The sequence below is a fragment of the Medicago sativa genome, chromosome 4, assembly GCF_051527215.1.
Source record: "Medicago sativa cultivar Bolivia chromosome 4, Bolivia_mono, whole genome shotgun sequence".
Lineage (NCBI taxonomy): Eukaryota > Viridiplantae > Streptophyta > Magnoliopsida > Fabales > Fabaceae > Medicago > Medicago sativa.
Window position 1 is genome coordinate 54,272,156 of NC_140752.1, and position 22,766 is coordinate 54,294,921.

At 35.5% G+C, this 22,766-nt stretch overlaps 1 pseudogene; it reads right to left on the bottom strand.

Annotated features, from left to right (window-relative positions):
- Positions 1 to 21,922, bottom strand: part of LOC146929879 (uncharacterized) — a 39,598-nt pseudogene extending 17,676 nt beyond the window's left edge.
- Positions 21,923 to 22,766: the final 844 nt, after the last annotated feature.

The window sequence follows — 22,766 nt, forward strand, 5'->3', positions numbered from 1 at the left end:
TCTCGAATCCCCCCAGCGGAGTCGCCAGCTGTTTTATCTTGGTTTTCGGGTGTCAAACATTGATTACGTTTGAACCTTTTTAACCGGTGATATCTTATTTTTTCTTGGGAAGGGAGAAAAGTAAGCAAAACCCTTGAGAATCGAGGTCCGGGAGTTGTTTTCGCTACGGGAAGGTGTTAGGCACCCATAACGACTATAGTATCTTATAGGAACCGTCTTTAATTTCTACGCGCGCGCTTTATTTTTAAATGCTATTTTGAAAATAATATTTACACCTAAGGGTTTACTAAGTGAAGAATTGGAGGGAGAAGAATGTGTTTGAATTTTTATTTTATTTGAATTGAAGGAATTTTGTCCTTGCCTACGTACCCGTTTAAGGGATCAAATCCACCGTAGTTCTCTTCCAAAAATGTTTTTTTGTTTTTGTTGGTTAATTTTAAGTTTGAAAATTGGAGTTTTAAGAATGAGATTGAGAGGCCTTAAAGGCATGAGATTGTGAAAAAAGTGGGGTTGAATTAGTTATTTTGCAAAAAAGGTCTAAGCATGATTAAAGTTCATTGAGGTTTGATTAAGAAAATAAAAGGAAAATTCAATGGGATTTTGATCCCAAGGTTTATTAAGAAAAATATTTGAGTGATGTTGTTCATATTTTTTTGGAAAAAAGGTTTTTCTAAGTGTAAAGCCTAAGCATTCATCTAAACATACAATCCTAAACATACATCTAAACATGCATATCCTAGCCATATATCTAAAGTGAGGTGTGTGCATGTGTCGGTGCTTGTGTCGGTGTACATCATTAGAGTCCATTGTCCTTATTACATCACGCCCTAGTTTACATTCTATGGTCTTGCAAGAAATTTAAAGGCATAAAGTAAAATACAAAAGTTCCTACATGTTACATTCTAAGTCTTGTTATGAATCAAAGTGCAAAGAAATGAAAGGATGAGAAAGAGATGGAAAATGAAATGCTCATGATGTATGAAACATAAAGTAGATTGGTTAGTGAAAATAAGGCATAAAATGATAGAAAGGTAAGCAAGGAAATACTAAAACAAAGAATGGTAAAAATGACAAAAAAATAAAGTGTCAAAATGTAGTGGAAATTTATCATAACCTCTCAATAAGCACATGACCTATAATTCTCTTATTATGAGCAATGTTCAAAGACTTCATTGTATTATGAGTGTGAGAATTATAGGACATATTCAAGTCAAGGATTATGACACATTTTTAGGTCCATTTTAGCACTTTATTTTCAAATACACACATTTACATGACTTGTAAAACAAGAAACTAATTACCCACATTCACATGCAGCAAGAAACACATACAAACAGTAGCTAAAACCTCACAAAATCATATGGTATGGGTCACAAACATTTATCAAGGAATTGGAACTAGAGTCAAGCAAATTTTCACAAATTTTTTAATACAAAACATCACAAAATAGCAAGAAAATCAACACATTATTTTTTCCAAGTTTTAATATGCAAAAATCATCACAAAAATACCACAAAACTATCAAGAAATGTGTATGAAAATTTTTAGAATTTTTAAAGAATTTTTAGACACAAAAACATATAAAAACTTCACAATTTTTAACAAAAATAGTAAACAATTGACAAGAAAATACCACACATTTTTAATCAAGATTTAACACATGATAACATCACAAAAATATCAAGAAAATGATCAAGAACACATAGGAATTTTTAAAGGATTTTTGAACATGCAGGGGTGCAATTAGCAAGAAATTAGTAAAACATGCGGAAAAGGGGGGGTGTGTACAGCAAAAACGTGCAGAAAGGCTTAGGGAGAGAATGGGCTGGTCCTGGGGCGGGTCGACCCGGTTCATGGCCATATATATAGGCCTGAACCGGTTTTTGGTTCATTTCCCCCAATCCTTCTCTCTCTAATATTTTTTAGAGTGAGAAGCTCCGTTCTCCTCTCTTTCTTCTCCGGCGCGGTGGCCGACCACCGTGAGGTGGCGGCACCACCGCGTCGGAATTTTTTTTCGGCTCGGATTCAAATTTTTTTTATAGTTTCAAACATCCATTTTCGTGCTTGTTATGGATCCGAGCTTAGTTTTTTGAAATAAGGTGCCAATCGGAGTAGATCTAACTTTGAAGTTTGAGGAACAATTTGAACACAATTTGAAAAGAGGAAAATAGAAGATGGTTACCTTGTGATTCCGGTCCGATTTGCTTCAACCGCCGTGTTTCTAGCCGTAATGCCCCTCCCTCACGCGGTTCCGGTATTTTTCCGTGATTTTTCTTCTTCTGCGTGAACAGTGAATTCGCGTGAACAGTGAACGCGTAAACAGTGAACGTTGTTCTTCCGCACCGATTTGGAATTTGTGAGGTTTGTGTTGGTTTGGTTTTGGATTGTAATGGTTGATTTGGTGAAGATTGGTTGAAGAATTGAGAGGTTTTGTGATAATTGGAGGCGGAATTGATGAATTTTGATGGTGGAAAGAGGTAGTTAAGGTGGTTTTGGGTGGTTGAAAGTGGTGGTTATGGTTGTTAGGGTGGAGGAGAGTGGTGGTGGAAAGTTGTTAGGGTGGTGGAAGAGAAGGAGAAGTTAGTTAGAGGTGAGAGAGAAGGAAGGAAAAAAAAAGAAATTGTTTTTTTGTTATTTTTTGTGTATTTTTGTGAAAAAAAGTGATTGAAAATAATTGGTGTAAAAAAAAATGATTAGTGTGTGTGAACCTTGACCAACTTTGACCTATTTATAGGTGATGTGGGAATGCTTGGACCAATGATGCGATGCCATGTGGCACTTGACTTGTAACAAACCTTGACTTTGACTTTAACAAACTTAAAAAGGGATTAAAATGCAAATAACAAAAAGTACAAGGACCAAAATGAAAATTAAAACTAAAATTGAATTGCAAAAGTAAATTGAAAATTAACGTAAAGCGAGACGATTAAAAGCAACAAAGCAGATTAAAATGAATCAGAAATTTTATGTGAAATGACCAAAATGCCCCTGGGGACTAAAACGACTAAAAATGACTCAGATGCAATTTTAAAATGGTTTTTAACAAGGAATTAAAGCAAGAGTTTATTCAAACAAATTAAAAGACTCAGAGACAATTTTAAGAGATTAAACGGAGTTTTAACACATGAAAAGACTAAAATGCCCCTAGGGGCTAAACTGACTCAAAATGACTTCGAATGCAATTTTTGAAATGGATTTTGACATAGAATTGAAATAAGGACTTATTCAAACCATTTGAAAAGACTCAAACAATTTTTCAAAGATTGAAAGAAATTTTAACATAGGAAATGACTAAAATGCCCTTTTTCATGAATTTTGCAAATAATATTGAAATAAAATGCAGAGAAAAATGCAACTGATCAGAGACATATCAAATGACTTAAAATGCAAGAAAAGGAGAATTGAGCTAGTATTTTTAGGTCCAAAATTAGGGTATAACAGCTGCCCCTATTTAAGTTTCTTTGTCTGGAGAGTCAAAAGACGTAGTCTTTGATTTGACGGGACGAAGATACTTAAATATTAACATTTGCACTGTTTTTGGACATAAAAATACGCTTTCAAATTTTCAAAGATATGAGTGCCATGCAATATTCTGATTATGAATGCAGGACAAACAACTGGAGTCTATGGAGCATGTCATGTCACTGGGGATTCAGATAGACACTGACAGGGTAAACAAACCAGGGGATAGAAAATAGGGTACAAGCTGTTCTTTGGATCGAACTAGCCACTTGACCAAGGAATACAAAACAAGAGATAGGTACAAGCTGTTCTTGGGATCGAACTTGGCACTTGACCGGAAACATAGACATATAGCAGACACAAGCTGTTCTTTGGATCGAACTTGACACTTAATCGGAAATTCAAACAAATAGACAGGTACAAACTGTTCTTTGGATCGAACTGGCTGTTTGGCTGGAGATATAGTCAAAAGGGTAGATACAAACTGTTCTTTGGATCGAACTTGCCGCTGGATCATCACCACATCATGTAGGTAGGTGCAAACTGTTCTTTGGATCGAACTTGTCGTTTGACTGATAACAAAGCATAGGCTGGGTACAAACTGTTCTTTGGATCGAACTTGTCGTTTGTCCGGAAGTATAAGTATATAAGCAGGTACAAGCTGTTCTTTAGACCGAACTAGCCACTTGACCAATAACAAGATATGAATTGGAAGTTTGACTTGGACAGATACGAATTGAGGGTAAGTTGATATTAACTTGATTTGAAGACAGACATGACCATTTTGTTGGCCCAAGAGTAAATTGAGAGTTGATTAATATTGACAAAGACATTGAATTGAAAGTTTGAGATTGAAAGAGGGATTGAAAATTGAGATTAATCAGAGACATAGACATAGACATTGAATTGAGAGTTGAAATTGAATTGAATTGGAGATTGAGATTGAATTGAATTAAATTGACATTGAAATTGGATTGAAGGTTGAAATTGAATTGAATTTGACAGTTGAAATTGAGTTGAAAGTTGAAATTGAATTGAATTTGACAGTTGAAATTGAAATTGAGATTGGATTGAAATTGGAGATTGAATTTGGACGTGAGTTGAATTTGACAGTTGAAATTTGGATTGAATTGGAATTGAGATTGAATTGAAATTGGAATTTGAGTTGAATTTGAAATTGAATTGAACTGAACTTAAGATTGAAGATTGAGTCGAGTTGGAAGTTGGAATTGAGTTGAATTGAAAATTGACTGTTGAGTCAAATCGAAAGTGGAGATTGAATTGAATTGAAAGTGGAAACTGAGTTGGATTGAAAGTTGAAGTTGGAAATGCAGCATGTATGTATGGTATAACAAGATTATTGAATGTATGAGCACATAAAATGCATGATTATGCATGTATGAATGCTTGAAATGCATGATTGGTTTGTAATTTGACAAGGAAGTTTCACAGAGGCAGATGAAACATTGGAAGATTGGGCACGTAATGGCTCGTGCTGCAACATATTCACATAGAAATCCTCTTTGGAGAGACCGTCATTGAGAGACGTATCGAAACCATGGCTGAGGGCAATAAAACTTGTAAAGGAGGGATCCTTGGAAAATTCTTGGATACAGGTCGCCGTTGTTAGGCGTGTCAGTGCTGGGTAAACATTGGATGTTCGCATCTGCGGTCAATGCTTTTCATCATTTCATTTTTCATTCTTTCATTTTCCAATCCCATTTTTGCCTGAACCGCCCTTTCGGGTTTTCGATTCACCGGGGAATAAAATTCTTTTCATTGCCCCATTTTTGCCTGAATTGCCTTCATAGGTTGTCAATCAGCGGGGTGCTCATTTTTGCCTAAGCCGCCCTTTCGGGTTTTCAACTTAGCGAGCTTTTCATTTGCATTTTTTTCAATTTTTTTCATTTTCATTCTGTTTTTTCATTCTTGCCATTGACCACAGATCATCCTGGGGAGTAACCTGCTTGTAACATGTATTGAAATAGACATTGACATTCGTTTATTCATGCATGTTTCATTGAAATGTACCCTATTGCTCAGGTTCGTTTTCAAAATAGACAGGAAAAGATGTTTCAATTTTAAAAAATGTTTGTTTCAGACATTGACATCATCAAATAGAAAGAAAATGTTTTGTATATAGCATTGAAAATGGAAGGAAAAATAGAGTTTCAAACGATAGCACAGGCTCAAATTGATGTAGAAGAGTGAGAGTCAGCCAAAGGCATGACTTCGCGGATTTACAAAGCTTGGAAAATGGTAATTTTATTGGTTAGTGGTACATTGAACACGATGACCGCTACATTTCATAGAAATCTTGAATTCACAAGTACATAAGCTTCTGATGAAGACGATCATTGACAGTTGCAGATGCCCCAAGGGGTGATGGTGATTTGCCAGATATAGTTACTTGTCTTTTATTATCAACCTCATTTTTGCATGAACCGCCCTTTCGGGTTTTCGGCTCATCGAGGCGCTCATTCTTGCCTGAGTTGCGTACAATCTCAGCGGGCTTTTTCATATTCATTTTTTTTTGTCCCTAATTTTTGCCTGGATCGCCCTTTCGGGTTTTCGATCCACCGGGAAGCGCATTTTTGCCTAGGCCGCCCTTTCGGGTTTTCGACCTACCACGCTGTTCTTTTCTTTCTAGACAAAGTATTTCTTGACTATATCGGCATTGACAGGATTTGGGAGCTCGACACCATCCATGTGTGTAAGAATTAAAGCACCACCAGAGAAAACCTTCTTGACAACATAAGGACCTTCGTAGTTAGGTGTCCACTTGCCCCTTGGGTCGGGTTGCTGACTTATCCTCCTTTTCAATACAAGTTCGCCTTCCTTGAATTCTCGAGGTCGGACTTTCTTGTCAAAAGCATTCTTCATTCGCACTTGATACAACTGTCCATGAGCCATAGCATCCATACATTTCTCTTCAATCAGATTCAATTGATCATATCGACTTTGACACCATTCAGCCTCAGTTAATTTTGCTTCCATGATCACTCGAAGAGATGGAATCTCCACTTCCAGAGGGAGAACTGCTTCCAAACCATATACTAAGGAGAAAGGGGTTGCCCCAGTTGAACTGCGCACTGTAGTACGGTAACCATGCAAGGCGAAAGGTAGCATCTCATGCCAGTCTTTGTAAGTAGTGACCATCTTCTGAACAATCTTCTTGATGTTCTTGTTAGCGGCCTCAACTGCACCATTCATCTGAGGTCTATAAGGAGAAGAGTTGTGATGTTCAATTTTGAATTCTTCACATAAAGCTTGCATCATGCTATTGTTCAGATTGGAACCATTGTCAGTGATGATCTTGTTGGGAACACCATATCGACAGATGATGTTATTCTTGATAAACTTGACAACCACTTGCTTGGTCACATTTGCATAGGAAGCAGCCTCAACCCACTTGGTGAAGTAGTCAATTGCCACTAGAATGAAATGATGTCCGTTGGAAGCTTTTGGTTCAATCCTTCCGATCATATCAATGCCCCACATAGAGAAAGGCCATGGGGAAGACATAACATTGAGAGCGTGTGGAGGCACATGAATCTTATCAGCATAGATTTGACACTTGTGGCATCTCTTAGCATTTTTGTGGCAGTCACGCTCCATGGTTATCCAGTAATAGCCGGCTCTTAATAATTTCCTCGACATAGTGTGGCCCGAGGCATGGGTCCCAAAAGTGCCGTCGTGTACATCATGCATCAATTTCTCAGCTTCTTGTTTGTCAACACATCTCAACAAGACCATGTCATAGTTCCTCTTGTATAGGATTTGTCCGTCCAGAAGGAATTTACTAGCCCATCGTCTCAAAGTCTTTTTATCCCTGTTGGAAGCACCAGGTGGATATTCATGATTCTGCAAGAATTGTTTGATGTTGTAATACCAAGGCTTTTTATCCTTCACATCTTCATCAACTTGATCTGGCATATTTTCAATAGTAAACACATGAGCGGGTCTATCAAGACGTTGCACCTTGATCACGGGCACATCATTCCAGTGATTTACATGAAACATAGAAGACAAAGTAGCAAGAGCATCAGCCATCTGATTTTCATCCCGAGGGATATGGTGCAGCTCCACCTTGGTAAAGTATGTCAATAGACGTCTGGCATAGTCACGGTAAGGGATCAGCTTCTCATGATGAGTCTCCTATTCACCCTTTATCTGATTAATGACAAGTGTAGAATCTCCATAGATGTCAAGGTGCTTAATTCTCAGATCAATGGCTTCTTCAATGCCCAAGATGCATGCTTCATATTCAGCCACGTTGTTTGTGCAGTCAAAAGTTATTTATGCAGTGAAAGGAATGTGGTGCCCCTGTGGAGTTACAATGATGGCCCCAATTCCTTTACCATAAGCGTTAACAGCACCATCAAACACCAATCCCCATTTGCTATTGGGATCCGGCCCTTCATTGATCAGTGGTTCTTCACAGTCTTTTGCTTTCAGATACATAATCTCTTCATCAGGGAAATCAAACTTAATCGGTTGGTAATCATCAAGAGGTTGACAAGCAAGATGTTCAGCAAGGACACTTCCTTTGATTGCTTTATGAGCTTTGTACACAATATCATATTCAGACAAAAACATTTGCCAATGTGCAATCTTTCCAGTAACAGCAGGCTTTTCAAAGATGTACTTGATTGGATCCATTCGGGATATCAACCAAGTTGTATCATTCACCATATAATGACGCAGGCGTTTGGCAGCCCAGGCTAAAGCACAACAAGTCTTTTCAAGCATTGTATACCGAGTCTCACAGTCGGTGAACTTCTTGCTCAGATTGTAGATAGCATGTTCTTTCTTTCCAGTCTTGTCTTGTTGACCGAGAACACAACCCACTGAATCATCCAACACTGACAGATACATGATCAAAGGCCTTCCCTCCACTGGCGGGACAAGGATAGGTGGCTCTAACAGGTATTCTTTAATGCTATCAAAAGCTTCCTGGCATTCATCATTCCATACAACAGGTTGATTCTTTCTGAGCAATTTGAAAATTGGTCCACAGGTAGTAGTCATGTGAGATATAAATCTTGAAATATAATTCAGACGTCCGAGGAAACCTCTGACTTGCTTTTCAGTTTGAGGGGCCGGCATCTCTCTGATGGCTCGGACTTTATCAGGATCAACTTCGATGCCTCTTTGACTGACAATGAAGCCTAGCAACTTTCCAGATCTTACACCAAATGTACACTTGTTAGGATTCAAACGCAGCTTGTACTTTCTCAATCTTTCAAACATCTTTTTCAAATACACCACATGCTGCTCCTCGTCACTCGATTTCACAATCATATCATCAACATATACTTCAATCTCCTTGTGAATCATATCATGAAACAGAGTGGTCATACCCCTTTGATAGGTAGCACCAGCATTTATTAAGCCAAACGGCATCACTTTATAACAGAACGTTCCCCATGGAGTGGTGAAAGACGTCTTTTCTCTATCTTCAGGTGACATCCGTATCTGGTTGTAACCAGAGAAACCATCCATGAAGGAGAACACTTTGGATTGAGCAGTACTGTCAACAAGCACATCAATATGAGGCAATGGGAAGTTATCTTTTGGACTGGCTTTGTTCAGATCTCTGTAATCAACACACATTTGAACTTTCCCATCTTTCTTTGGTACTGGTACAATATTGGCAATCCACTCAGGATATTCAGCTGTCATGAGGAAACCCGCATCAATTTGCTTCTGCACCTCAGCCTTGATCTTAAGTGCCATGTCTGGACGAGACCTTCTCAATTTCTGTTTGACAGGAGGACATTCAGGTCTTGTCGGTATTCGATGTTCCACAATCTTGGGATCTAGACCCGGCATATCTTCATAGGACCATGCAAAGATATCTGGATAATCATGGAGGATCTGAGTAATCTTCTTTTTCACTTCTGGCTCAAGTGCTGCACCGATCTTGATCTCTCGCTTGTTTTCTTCAGTACCCAGGTTGATGAGCTCAATCTCTTCCTGGTGAGGCTGAATGGCTCTTCTTTCTTGTTCGAGCAGTCGAGTGATCTCATACGGTATCTCTTCATTATCCTCCTCATCTTCAGCTTCATATACAGGGAATTCAAAATTTGGAGGAACCATAGGGTCACTGTGTTCAACGGGTTTATTGTGGTTCAATCTGCATAATATGATTGGAATGATTTTAGAAAAAATGTTTTTTTTTATGCAGACTTTTGAAATTAATAAGAAAATACAGATGTTTTGGTTTTTTCTGGCATTACCATTATTTCCGAGAAAAAGGCACTAAAAAGTAAAAAAAAAACAAAGAGTCGTGAGAAAGACGACAACTTTTATTGATAACGGCAATGCCGAAACAAACATGCCCTTACAATGATATCACTTTCGCCTTCGGCAGAGCGAAAGGATTGTTATTTTGAAAACAAAGAAAAACATGAGCAACAAGACACATTACATGGAAGCATGCATGACTAAAGGAACATCAATGGCCTCCCAATTTCTCACAGTGCCTCCTGGTACAACAAATGTAGGCACGTAACTACTTTCAGCAGCATCTTCAGCAATAGCATTGATAAACCCAGCACTGTAGAAAGTTCCTGTTGAAACGCCAGAGGTTGGGGAGAATCCAAGGCCCTCTTTACGCTTGTTTTCCAAAATCTGAATCACTTTGCCCCAGCCGGCAACTTGCCCTTCTTGAACAGCCTTCTGGGCGTCTTTCAGTGAAGCCATAGCAGTACCAGTTTTTCGAGGCTCCGCGCCTTCAACAGTCAAGCCTTGAAACGACGTCCCTTCAGCGGTCCCTGCTTCAACACAAGAGAAAGATGACACTTGGCTAACTAGATACGCTTCTTCACCATGCACAGTGACAATCTTACCATTCCTCGCAAACTTGAGCTTCTGGTGCAGAGTAGAAGTGACTGCCCCAGCGTCGTGAATCCACGGTCTTCCGAGGAGACAACTGTAAGAAGCATTGATGTCCATAACCTGGAAAGTGATCTGAAATGTCTCAGGACCAATGGTAATTGGCAAGTCCACTTCTCCAAGGACATCCTTGCGAGATCCGTCAAAAGCTTTAACCAGATAGCTACTTCCCCTCGGAGAAATTCCATGATGACTCAACTGTCTCAGCGTAGACTCAGGCATTACGTTTAAAGATGACCCAGTGTCCACCAACACATTGGATATCATGTCAGACTTACAGTGCACTGAGATATGCAGAGCCAAGTTGTGGTGTTTTCCTGCTTCGGGGAGCTCATCATCACCAAATCCCAAGTTATTGCAAGCAGTAATGTTACCCACTATTCCGTTGAACTGATCCACAGAGACTTCATGATCGACATAGGCCTATTCCAGTATTTTCATTAACACTTTCCTGTGAGCCTCTGAGCTCAGGAGCAAAGACAAGATGGATATTTTTGACGGAGTTTGTAGCAGCTGGTCAACAATCTTATAGTCACTCTTTTTAATAAGCCTCAGAATTTCGTCCAGATTAGACTCTTCAATAGATTGGCCTGAAGGGCTGGCATTCTCTTCCTCAAGGTTAGCCATGTTTCTTCTCTTGTACAATCTTGTCTGATAAACTCTATCTGGTTGGTGAATTTTGCGAGCACGAGCCACCTTTCAGACTGCGGCAGAAGAACCAGGAGACAATGAGCACGGGAAGCCATTTGTGACCGATGAATGATGCATATGATGCATGATATGCAAATGCGAAAAGACTCTTTTTTGTCAGAGGACTTTGTCAAAGTGGTTGTGAACATCACGGAGAAACACGGTTTTATTTGAAGATCTTGAACAAAACTAAAAGTTTAGTTGAGATGGTATCACTTGGTGTTCACATCCGTGATGTTCAAAAGATGACTTGTCTAAGTCCCCCGATAAATGCATGGAAAAAGCTTATGCATGTATGCATGAATGCATGATTATGTTCAAGTTCGGAGAAAACATGGTGGGTTGAAGTTCAAAGTCGAGGAGTTATGGGCGGACACGGTGTCCGGTAAATCTAGGGCTTTGGATAATAGTAACCGGGTTCTAAAAAAGGTTCCCAAGTTGCAACCTCTCCGACGTATATCACGGTGTCACGAGACAACACTCGCTCCATGATTATCCGTAAGAAGGTCTAACTTGAGTGTAGTATCGCGTGACGACTAAAATTCGAGACAACACTCGGTTTAGCCTCCGCACTACATCCTAGAAAATGGCCATGGATGGGTTCGGTTATCTACGGTTCATAGCGTCATAGAACAATTAGAAGTAAAGTGCCTAAACGCGACAACACGCGCCGACAACATCACCCCCAAAATGCCTCAACTATGTGGGATTGATCGCATAATCCAAAACACGAGGCAACCCCCGAAATGAATTGTCGATTATATCCCTCCTAAATCCTAAGTTTACTCAGCCCGGGTGTAGGACTTTTGATATTCTCACCCCACACGTTTGCAATAAATTAAACATTTATTCACATAGGAAAACAAGTAAAAGAAACAAGTAAAAACAAAGCGCAAGCGTGGAAATAAAGACTAGGCGTAACTCTCGAATCCCCCCAGCGGAGTCGCCAGCTGTTTTATCTTGGTTTTCGGGTGTCAAACATTGATTATGTTTGAACCTTTTTAACCGGTGATATCTTATTTTTTCTTGGGAAGGGAGAAAAGTAAGCAAAACCCTTGAGAATCGAGGTCCGGGAGTTGTTTTCGCTACGGGAAGGTGTTAGGCACCCATAACGACTATAGTATCTTATAGGAACCGTCTTTAATTTCTACGCGCGCGCTTTATTTTTAAATGCTATTTTGAAAATAATATTTACACCTAAGGGTTTACTAAGTGAAGAATTGGAGGGAGAAGAATGTGTTTGAATTTTTATTTTATTTGAATTGAAGGAATTTTGTCCTTGCCTACGTACCCGTTTAAGGGATCAAATCCACCGTAGTTCTCTTCCAAAAATGTTTTTTTGTTTTTGTTGGTTGATTTTAAGTTTGAAAATTGGAGTTTGAAGAATGAGATTGAGAGGCCTTAAAGGCATGAGATTGTGAAAAAAGTGGGGTTGAATTAGTTATTTTGCAAAAAAGGTCTAAGCATGATTAAAGTTCATTGAGGTTTGATTAAGAAAATAAAAGGAAAATTCAATGGGATTTTGATCCCAAGGTTTATTAAGAAAAATATTTGAGTGATGTTGTTCATATTTTTTTGGAAAAAAGGTTTTTCTAAGTGTAAAGCCTAAGCATTCATCTAAACATACAATCCTAAACATACATCTAAACATGCATATCCTAGCCATATATCTAAAGTGAGGTGTGTGCATGTGTCGGTGCTTGTGTCGGTGTACATCATTAGAGTCCATTGTCCTTATTACATCATGCCCTAGTTTACATTCTATGGTCTTGCAAGAAATTTAAAGGCATAAAGTAAAATACAAAAGTTCCTACATGTTACATTCTAAGTCTTGTTATGAATCAAAGTGCAAAGAAATGAAAGGATGAGAAAGAGATGGAAAATGAAATGCTCATGATGTATGAAACATAAAGTAGAGTGGTTAGTGAAAATAAGGCATAAAATGATAGAAAGGTAAGCAAGGAAATACTAAAAAAAGAATGGTAAAAATGACAAAAAAATAAAGTGTCAAAATGTAGTGGAAATTTATCATAACCTCTCAATAAGCACATGACCTATAATTCTCTTATTATGAGCAATGTTCAAAGACTTCATTGTATTATGAGTGTGAGAATTATAGGACATATTCAAGTCAAGGATTATGACACATTTTTAGGTCCATTTTAGCACTTTATTTTCAAATACACACATTTACATGACTTGTAAAACAAGAAACTAATTACCCACATTCACATGCAGCAAGAAACACATACAAACAGTAGCTAAAACCTCACAAAATCATATGGTATGGGTCACAAACATTTATCAAGGAATTGGAACTAGAGTCAAGCAAATTTTCACAAATTTTTTAATACAAAACATCACAAAATAGCAAGAAAATCAACACATTATTTTTTCCAAGTTTTAATATGCAAAAATCATCACAAAAATACCACAAAACTATCAAGAAATGTGTATGAAAATTTTTAGAATTTTTAAAGAATTTTTAGACACAAAAACATATAAAAACTTCACAATTTTTAACAAAAATAGTAAACAATTGACAAGAAAATACCACACATTTTTAATCAAGATTTAACACATGATAACATCACAAAAATATCAAGAAAATGATCAAGAACACATAGGAATTTTTTAGGAATTTTTAAAGGATTTTTGAACATGCAGGGGTGCAATTAGCAAGAAATTAGTAAAACATGCAGAAGGGGGGGGGGGGGGGGGGGGGGTGTACAGCAAAAACGTGCAGAAAGGCTTAGGGAGAGAATGGGCTGGTCCTGGGGCGGGTCGACCCGGTTCATGGCCATATATATAGGCCTGAACCGGTTTTTGGTTCATTTCCCCCAATCCTTCTCTCTCTAATATTTTCTAGAGTGAGAAGCTCCCTTCTCCTCTCTTTCTTCTCCGGCGGGCTCCTCTTCTCCGGCGCGGTGGCCGACCACCGTGAGGTGGCGGCACCACCGCGTCGGAATTTTTTTTCGGCTCGGATTCAATTTTTTTTTATAGTTTCAAACATCCATTTTCGTGCTTGTTATGGATCCGAGCTTAGTTTTTTGAAATAAGGTGCCAATCGGAGTAGATCTAACTTTGAAGTTTGAGGAACAATTTGAACACAATTTGAAAAGAGGAAAATAGAAGATGGTTACCTTGTGATTCCGGTCTGATTTGCTTCAACCGCCGTGTTTCTAGCCGTAATGCCCCTCCCTCACGCGGTTCCGGTATTTTTCCGTGATTTTTCTTCTTCTGCGTGAACAGTGAATTCGCGTGAACAGTGAATTCGCGTGAACAGTGAACGTTGTTCTTCCGCACCGATTTGGAATTTGTGAGGTTTGTGTTGGTTTGGTTTTGGATTGTAATGGTTGATTTGGTGAAGATTGGTTGAAGAATTGAGAGGTTTTGTGATAATTGGAGGCGGAATTGATGAATTTTGATGGTGGAAAGAGGTAGTTAAGGTGGTTTTGGGTGGTTGAAAGTGGTGGTTATGGTTGTTAGGGTGGAGGAGAGTGGTGGTGGAAAGTTGTTAGGGTGGTGGAAGAGAAGGAGAAGTTAGTTAGAGGTGAGAGAGAAGGAGGGAAAAGAAAAGAAATTGTTTTTTTGTTATTTTTTGTGTATTTTTGTGAAAAAAAGTGATTGAAAATAATTGGTGTAAAAAAAAATGATTAGTGTGTGTGAACCTTGACCAACTTTGACCTTTTTATAGGTGATGTGGGAATGCTTGGACCAATGATGGGATGCCATGTGGCACTTGACTTGTAACAAACCTTGACTTTGACTTTAACAAACTTAAAAAGGGATTAAAATGCAAATAACAAAAAGTACAAGGACCAAAATGAAAATTAAAACTAAAATTGAATTGCAAAAGTAAATTGAAAATTAAGGTAAAGCGAGACGATTAAAAGCAACAAAGCAGATTAAAATGAATCAGAAATTTTATGTGAAATGACCAAAATGCCCCTGGGGACTAAAACGACTAAAAATGACTCATATGCAATTTTAAAATGGTTTTTAACAAGGAATTAAAGCAAGAGTTTATTCAAACAAATTAAAAGTCTCAGAGACAATTTTAAGAGATTAAACGGAGTTTTAACACATGAAAAGACTAAAATGCCCCTAGGGGCTAAACTGACTCAAAATGACTTCGAATGCAATTTTTGAAATGGATTTTGACATAGAATTGAAATAAGGACTTATTCAAACCATTTGAAAAGACTCAAACAATTTTTCAAAGATTGAAAGAAATTTTAACATAGGAAATGACTAAAATGCCCTTTTTCATGAATTTTGCAAATAATATTGAAATAAAATGCAGAGAAAAATGCAACTGATCAGAGACATATCAAATGACTTAAAATGCAAGAAAAGGAGAATTGAGCTAGTATTTTTAGGTCCAAAATTAGGGTATAACACTCAGGAGTTCAACGTAACAGTAAAGGAACATGTGAATCCAACATAACATAACAAGAGCTAAAAATTCCAACATCGTAAAAAGGGTATATTTGTTCACACATTATGCCACTCTAATGCCTAGTAAATCACTATGTTGTTGATCCAACCATGGCCATAAACCTACATTTGAACATAAGTAAAATTAGTTATTTTAATCATCAATTTAAATTAAATAATAAGGAAAACATGTACAAATGTAAAAACATTTACCTAAAAAAATATATATGCCATTTTTTTTAGCGTAAAAAAAAAAGTTAAGGGAGAAGAAAAAAAAAATTTGGTCAAATAAAAAACTTTGATGCTTATTTTACCATCAACCTTAAAAAATTCTTTTAACGTGAAAAAAAAAAAGCAATAGGAGAAGGACAAAAAAAATCAAACAATTAAAAGACATTAATTGTTTTGTTATTTTGTGGTGATAAGTGTTGACTACAATAAAGAATGAAATTAAAGCCTACCATATCAATTAATCTAAGTCATTAATCAAAATTGAAATTAGTAAGTTATTATACTTACTCTTGGAGTCAAAATATCTCCCATATATATATATATATATATATATATATGAGTCAGGATCCATTGACACTAGGTGTCAACAGATAGTTTAACACCAAATCATAACCATTCATTTATGTTGATCCAAAGGTTCACATTAATTCACTTAGAAACCTAACATGATCTCTCCTTCATTGAGTGTACGTGAGTAATTCTTCTCACTTAATTCAGTTATTGTTTATGCGTTACCTCTTCCCCCAAATCATGTTTCGCCAATTTGCTGTTCGTTCCAAGAATCTTAATTCTTCTTCTTATTTCTATCGTCTCAATTTATTCTTGTTTGGTAACACTTGTTCTATATTGTAATGGTGTGTGTTCTATGATGGTAACCATTAACATGGAATTGGATATGTTGTCCATGGAGTTTCTGGAAAAAAGCTTTCGTTTCCGCTCCAATATAATAGTTTTTAAACCTAATCATATCAAAGGGAAATTCAATTGTTTTAAATGATTTACAACCTAATAAGTCCAAATTCATTCATACACTCAATTCACACACTAATAATCTCATTTCTATTCGGGATAAATTTAAAATTTTACACAAATTAGGTTTTATCAAAAGGGGATATGTCTAGGGTTTGTGATCCATATGAGAGGATTCAAGCAAAGGGACACGAAGATGAAGAAAGAATACATGTATTGGATTTGGTGGAGAAAAACAAATTTTCCGAAATAATTTGAGTTTTGGTAATTGAAAAAAATAAAAGTATGGGATGGAAAAGGATTCTGTAAGTAATACTCATATGAGTTAATTTCAAAAATTATTATTAGCCATTAATTAGAAAAGATAGACGGTTGAGATTTGGTGTCAAACTAACTGTTGGCACCTGGTGTCAACGGATCCTAACTCTATATATATATATATATATATATATATATATATATATATATATATATATATATATATATATATATATATAGACACACACACACAAGAGGGGTAGAATTTTATTCATTTTAAACACTAGAAAAAATATATCTCTTTATATGTAAATAAATCATCAAAATTTCGTCTCAAATGCATTTGCACATTTGATTATGTAAAATTCATGAGAAACTCTTTATGGTATAAATTTCTTGCTTATGTGAGCAATCTATTATTTTAGGAGGGAGCAATGCTTAGAATATCGAATACATAAACAAATAAAACACAAATTTCTTGTTGTTTCTCGACAAAATTGGAGTTAATTGTTTTACTAATATTGCCTCTGCATACTCTTAGCTTAAAAGAAACATCTTTGGCATCAATTTTGTGTTGGCTAACTTTGACAATATTCAAGAGAATCACAATGTGACCCTTGAATCTGACGACGAAACTCACACATTAAATGTTATGAAGTGAAAAATCACGAGTTCAAACTTGCATCCCTGCCTAACAAATGTCCCTACAACTCATATCTAACTTGCACTTTTCTATTATAAGCATGTAAGTTGTACTAATGAATAACACAAATTCTTTTTTTTTTTTTTTGCTTTCGCACCGGTTTCCCACCCACCAATGGTGGACGACTAATCCGGCTCATGTGTAGAGGAATGCACGACAAAATTGGAGTTAATTGTTTTACTAATATTGCCTCTGCATACTCTTAGCTTAAAAGAAACATCTTTGGCATCAATTTTGTGTTGGCTAACTTTGACAATATTCAAGAGAATCACAATGTGACCCTTGAATCTGACGACGAAACTCATACATTAAATGTTATGAAGTGAAAAATCACGAGTTCAAACTTGCATCCCTGCCTAACAAATGTCCCTACAACTCCTATCTAACTTGCACTTTTCTATTATAAGCATGTAAGTTGTACTAATGAATAACACAATTTTTTTTTTTTGGCTTTCGCACCGGTTTCCCACCCACCAATGGTGGACGACTAATCCGGCTCATGTGTAGAGGAATGCACACTGGCCAATCGTTGTTATCGAACCCGGTATTCCCTGGGTATGTCCTTGGAAGGAGCTCCTTGCCACTAGAGCCCAAGCAACTTGGTTTCCATAACACATTCTATTTGATAACAATTTCGAAGAAATCGAATTTGCCTATTAATTATCCTTAATTTTGACACATGAAATTCTTATGTTTTGAAGATGATGAAATTTCCATGAGAATTGCGATAGTGCGATAATGAAGATAGTTGGGTAAAGACACACGAGAAAATAAAGCACGTGTTTGTTCATATTAAAGCACGTGTTTTATGACTGACTTTGTCAGTTTACCCAACACAAGTGTGTTCATTTCACTTTATAAAGCATTCAAATTATATATGTGTGAATTTTATCCTTTTTTGATGTAGCCTTATTTGCAATTTATGAAAAGTGTATGTAATATGATGATGAACTAAAGTAATGATATTGTTTATGCCTTAATAAAATTGCTTAGATTAAACGTAAAGGTGATTCTTTTCAAATATCAATAATATTTGAAGAAAAATGTCATTTGGACACTCATACATTAACTATATATATTGAGAGAGAAAGAAATGAAGAGAGTAAACTGATAAATATAATATATTTTGACAATGTGATTAAAAGAGAAATAAAGAGAAAATAAAATGTTTAATGAATGTTTAGGAACTAAATAACGTGTACGAATATATATCTATATACACACACACTTAAATTTCCCCTCTTGATTTTCTATCATGGGGAGTTTTTCTCCTCCGTCACCACCGATTTTCAAACATTCTCCCATAAACTCCATTGTTTATATATAGGGATCGTTTGGATTTATTTATTTATGAACTTATGAAAAATAATTTATGCAAATAAATAAGTTGTTATTAACAAAAATTAGCAACAAACCCGTGCTAAGCACGGGCCCGTGCTACGCACGGGTTAGTTCGAAGTGGAGGGCTACGTATCAAAACGCATTGCAATACTACATGAATTGAGAAAATCAGACAAAACTAATGGTAAAGCTGGCATTAATGATAAAAGGGCAAATTATTTTGACTTCCCTTGATATTTTTTTTAAATAACATAAGCACCCCTTATAATTTTCCAAACACAACACCCCTCATTTTATCCTTGGTTCGTTTGTATCTGTTTACTTTTTTCACAATTAAGTTAAATGATATTTTTTCTTGATTTGTTTGTATCTGTTTTCTTTTTTCAAAATTAAGTTAAATTAGGTTTTTTGTCGCAGTGGAGAAACTATAACAACATTTGTTTTTACCACCAAATAGAATCAAACATCGGCAATTACAGAAGAGATCAAAGGAGAATACAAAAATGAGAAGAATTTTGGTGGATGGACATTGTGGTTGATCAATGAAAATAAAATTATCTTCGATATATCCATTTAAAAATTAAACCACATTGACCGAGGAACAATAAGTTGAGAAAAATCACCAAGTGAAAAATGGAAAAAAAATGGTCGAAAATTAAATGAGTTCATACTCGTAATTAACATTAACAAATGGATTTAATAAAGTTTAAACTGTGTTATATTATAAGAGAAGTTCTTGTAAATTTGATTAAAAAAAATGGAGATTAGTGTTTAGTTAAAAAATAGAGCGGGTGTTTGTGTTATTTAAGAAGACCTTAAGGGATGTTAGTGTAGTTTGTCCATGAAAAAATCATTGAAATGGTTGTTATTAAATATTATGAAGTGGTAAACTAAAAAAAATGAAGAAATGTTTAAAATAATGAAGATTTCATTATTGATAAAGATGTTGTTATGAGTCCCGTGTATGAATTGTGCAACAATATTATTTAGTGACTCATTTATCACGTTTTCAGTGTTTTTTAGAGTCATCTTTCTAAAGATATAATAATTAATATTCTACAACAATAAAAAAATAATATTTTATAATATGACATGGTGGCCTGATTTCTTTGATTTTCTGTTGTTTTCAAATATGTTGAGATCTGCCGATTTCAAAGCGTCTTGTTTGTCTACACTCTAGTTCTTCAAACTCGAAAGAGCTTTTATGCTATTAAATTTGTTTATGGAGTTGTTGGCACTTGGATTTTGAAACCGTGCTGACAGACGATCCATTAATTGTTTTTCGTAGAGGTTCACTTTTCATTTTTTTTTGACCTGGTTTCGTGCCCGTGTACGGGTTCGCTTGTTGATTAGTGAATTTTGTTACGATATATTTGGATTGATCCACTTGATCTGATTTATTATGTGATATCCCCGTTTTTTGGTTGTACCTAAGTCATGGTCTAATGCCCTCGGTCTCTTTATCTATTTCTTTTTATTTAATATAATTTTTCTTGACAAAGAAAAGAAAGAATAAACAAAGGCAAACATTTTGTAATTTTTTTTTAACTCTTTAGATATTTAAAAGTTGGATTATAGGAAAGTTTGTTTTGATTGGGATTAAGTTTGTTTGTTCTAAAAAAAAGATTAAGTTAGTGTGTTTTATCGAGTGAGTTTGTTTAAATTTATTTTTAAGAGAAAAAATATGGAGAAGTTGAAGCAAAAGACACAAAAGGATATAATTTTGATGACATGTCAAAAAAATTAAGAAGAAGTAAGATTATATTTTGGGTAGACATTAATTTTAGAATTAGAGAATAGAAGATTGTAATTTGTTTTTTTAAATCTTTTGATATTTAGAAGTTGAATTATAGGAAAAATTGTTTTGATTGAGATTAAGAATAAGTTTGTTTGTTTTAAAAAAAAAAGGATTAAGTTAGTGTGTTTTATCGAGTGAGTTTGTTTAATTTGTTTTTAGGAGAGAAAAAATAGGGGGAAGTTGATGCAAAAGACACAAAAGGATATAATTTTGATGACGTGTCAAAATATTAAGAAGGGGTAAGATTGTATTTTTGGTAGACATTAGAGAATAATTAGAGAATTAGAGAATAGATTATATTTTCATATGTTGTTTTCCATAAACTATCTTAACAAACTTATAAGTAATATATAGCTTATTTATTTGTATAAACTGTATTGCTTAATCACAAAACTACGCCAATCCAAATAACCCGTAAAGAGTGTGGATCAACTACATCGATATAACATTAGATTAATTTTACACAACTCAATAATATTTTACTCAATATATATTTTTCGTTAAAATAAATCTAAAACATTTGATACATTATTATGGTGCATCATGATTAATGTTGTATAATAAAAGTGTTTTAGGCAATAATTTTGATCTACCTCAATAATGTATAAAATGATTTAGATTTATTTAAAGATTTATATTGACGGTCTATATGATATAAAGGTACATTAATAAGAGTCATGTAGGGACAAACATTATTATATGCAGAGGCCGAGGTTCGAACCCTGGACACTCTACTTATTCACTTTAAAAAATGAATTCTAGTCATTAGGCTACTAGACAAAAAAAATTAAAAAAATAAGAGCCATGTAATCAAAGTTCAAAAGAAGCAAAAAAAAAAAAAAAACATGTAATTTTAATACGAGCCAATTCAAGCGGGGTGTATTTGTTACTTAAATGGTGATGTGACACTCCTTAAACAACAAACAATGTCTATTTCTATGTCGAGTTTTATTTAAGCAACAAAGATGATTAACTATACAAAAAAAAAAAAAGTGTTTGCTCAAACTCATACAACGAAGAAACTCGAACATAAAAAACAAGATGAGTTTCAAAATAGGGGAACTATTTATCAAATTAGAGGACCAAGAGTTTATGCATCTCAAACGATCATATTGTTGCAAACATTGGAGCCTTCGTTGGCAACTTGGCATTCTTGTTGGAGGTGTTGAAATGTTAATTTGTGACGATGTTGAAAGTGACGATGCAACGATTTTGTTTCTTGTGGCAGAGTCTTATTGTTGTTCTAAAGAACCAGATACATTGGCTACAATTATCTTGTTTGCAGAAGTCCATGAGTCTTCCTCATCACTTTCATCCGTGGAAGAGTTAAGATATCGCTTTGATACCATGTTATAGATCACGGGTTCAAAGAGATTAGTATTCTTCTCAAAACTATAAGCTTGAAAGTTTGATAGAAATGTTTTTTCGTAAAATTCATATGATTGATAAAATATGATAGATTTGTTGGAAATTTAGGTCTAAATAAAAAAAGAATTCATAAAACATGTTCAACAACTATGAATCAATAGCGGAAGCAAACAAAATATTGAACATAATTATGATTGGATCTACGACATGTTTGATTTATCAAGGATATTAAGAAATAGGGTATTAGGAATATCTGGATAAAGCTTTCATGGTAGCCTCTCTTAACAACGTTAAAGAAAGAGAGGATGTGAAGATCTGAAACACACAACAAAGGGTTAGCGGCGGTTGATCTGGTTCTTCCTCAACCGGTACCTTTATGCCTCAAGTTCTCTTCAGATGGGGAGAAGAGAGAGTTTGCCGTGTACAGTATATTGGGGACCATAGCCTCTTTTATATTGGATGGCCATTAGGGTTTCCCATTATTCCGTTAATGGGTCATCCGAACATCCCCTCATTGAGTCCATATCAACTAATTAAATATTAATTAATTATCTAATTAGAAATCTAATAGTCTTATTACTTAATTTGATCACTAATCAACTAAGGCTCACAATTGATAAATAGCTAATATAATTATTGTTACGATATTTGCTCACATAATGATATTGGAATATAATAAATAATAAAATATTCCAACAATCTCCCACTTGGGCTACATATCTTAATAATTATATTAGAATTCTTTAGGCGCGCAACTGAATGTTATTTATCTTTAGATTTCAACTTTACAATTTGGTCCACCTCATACATTAATAATGGGACCAC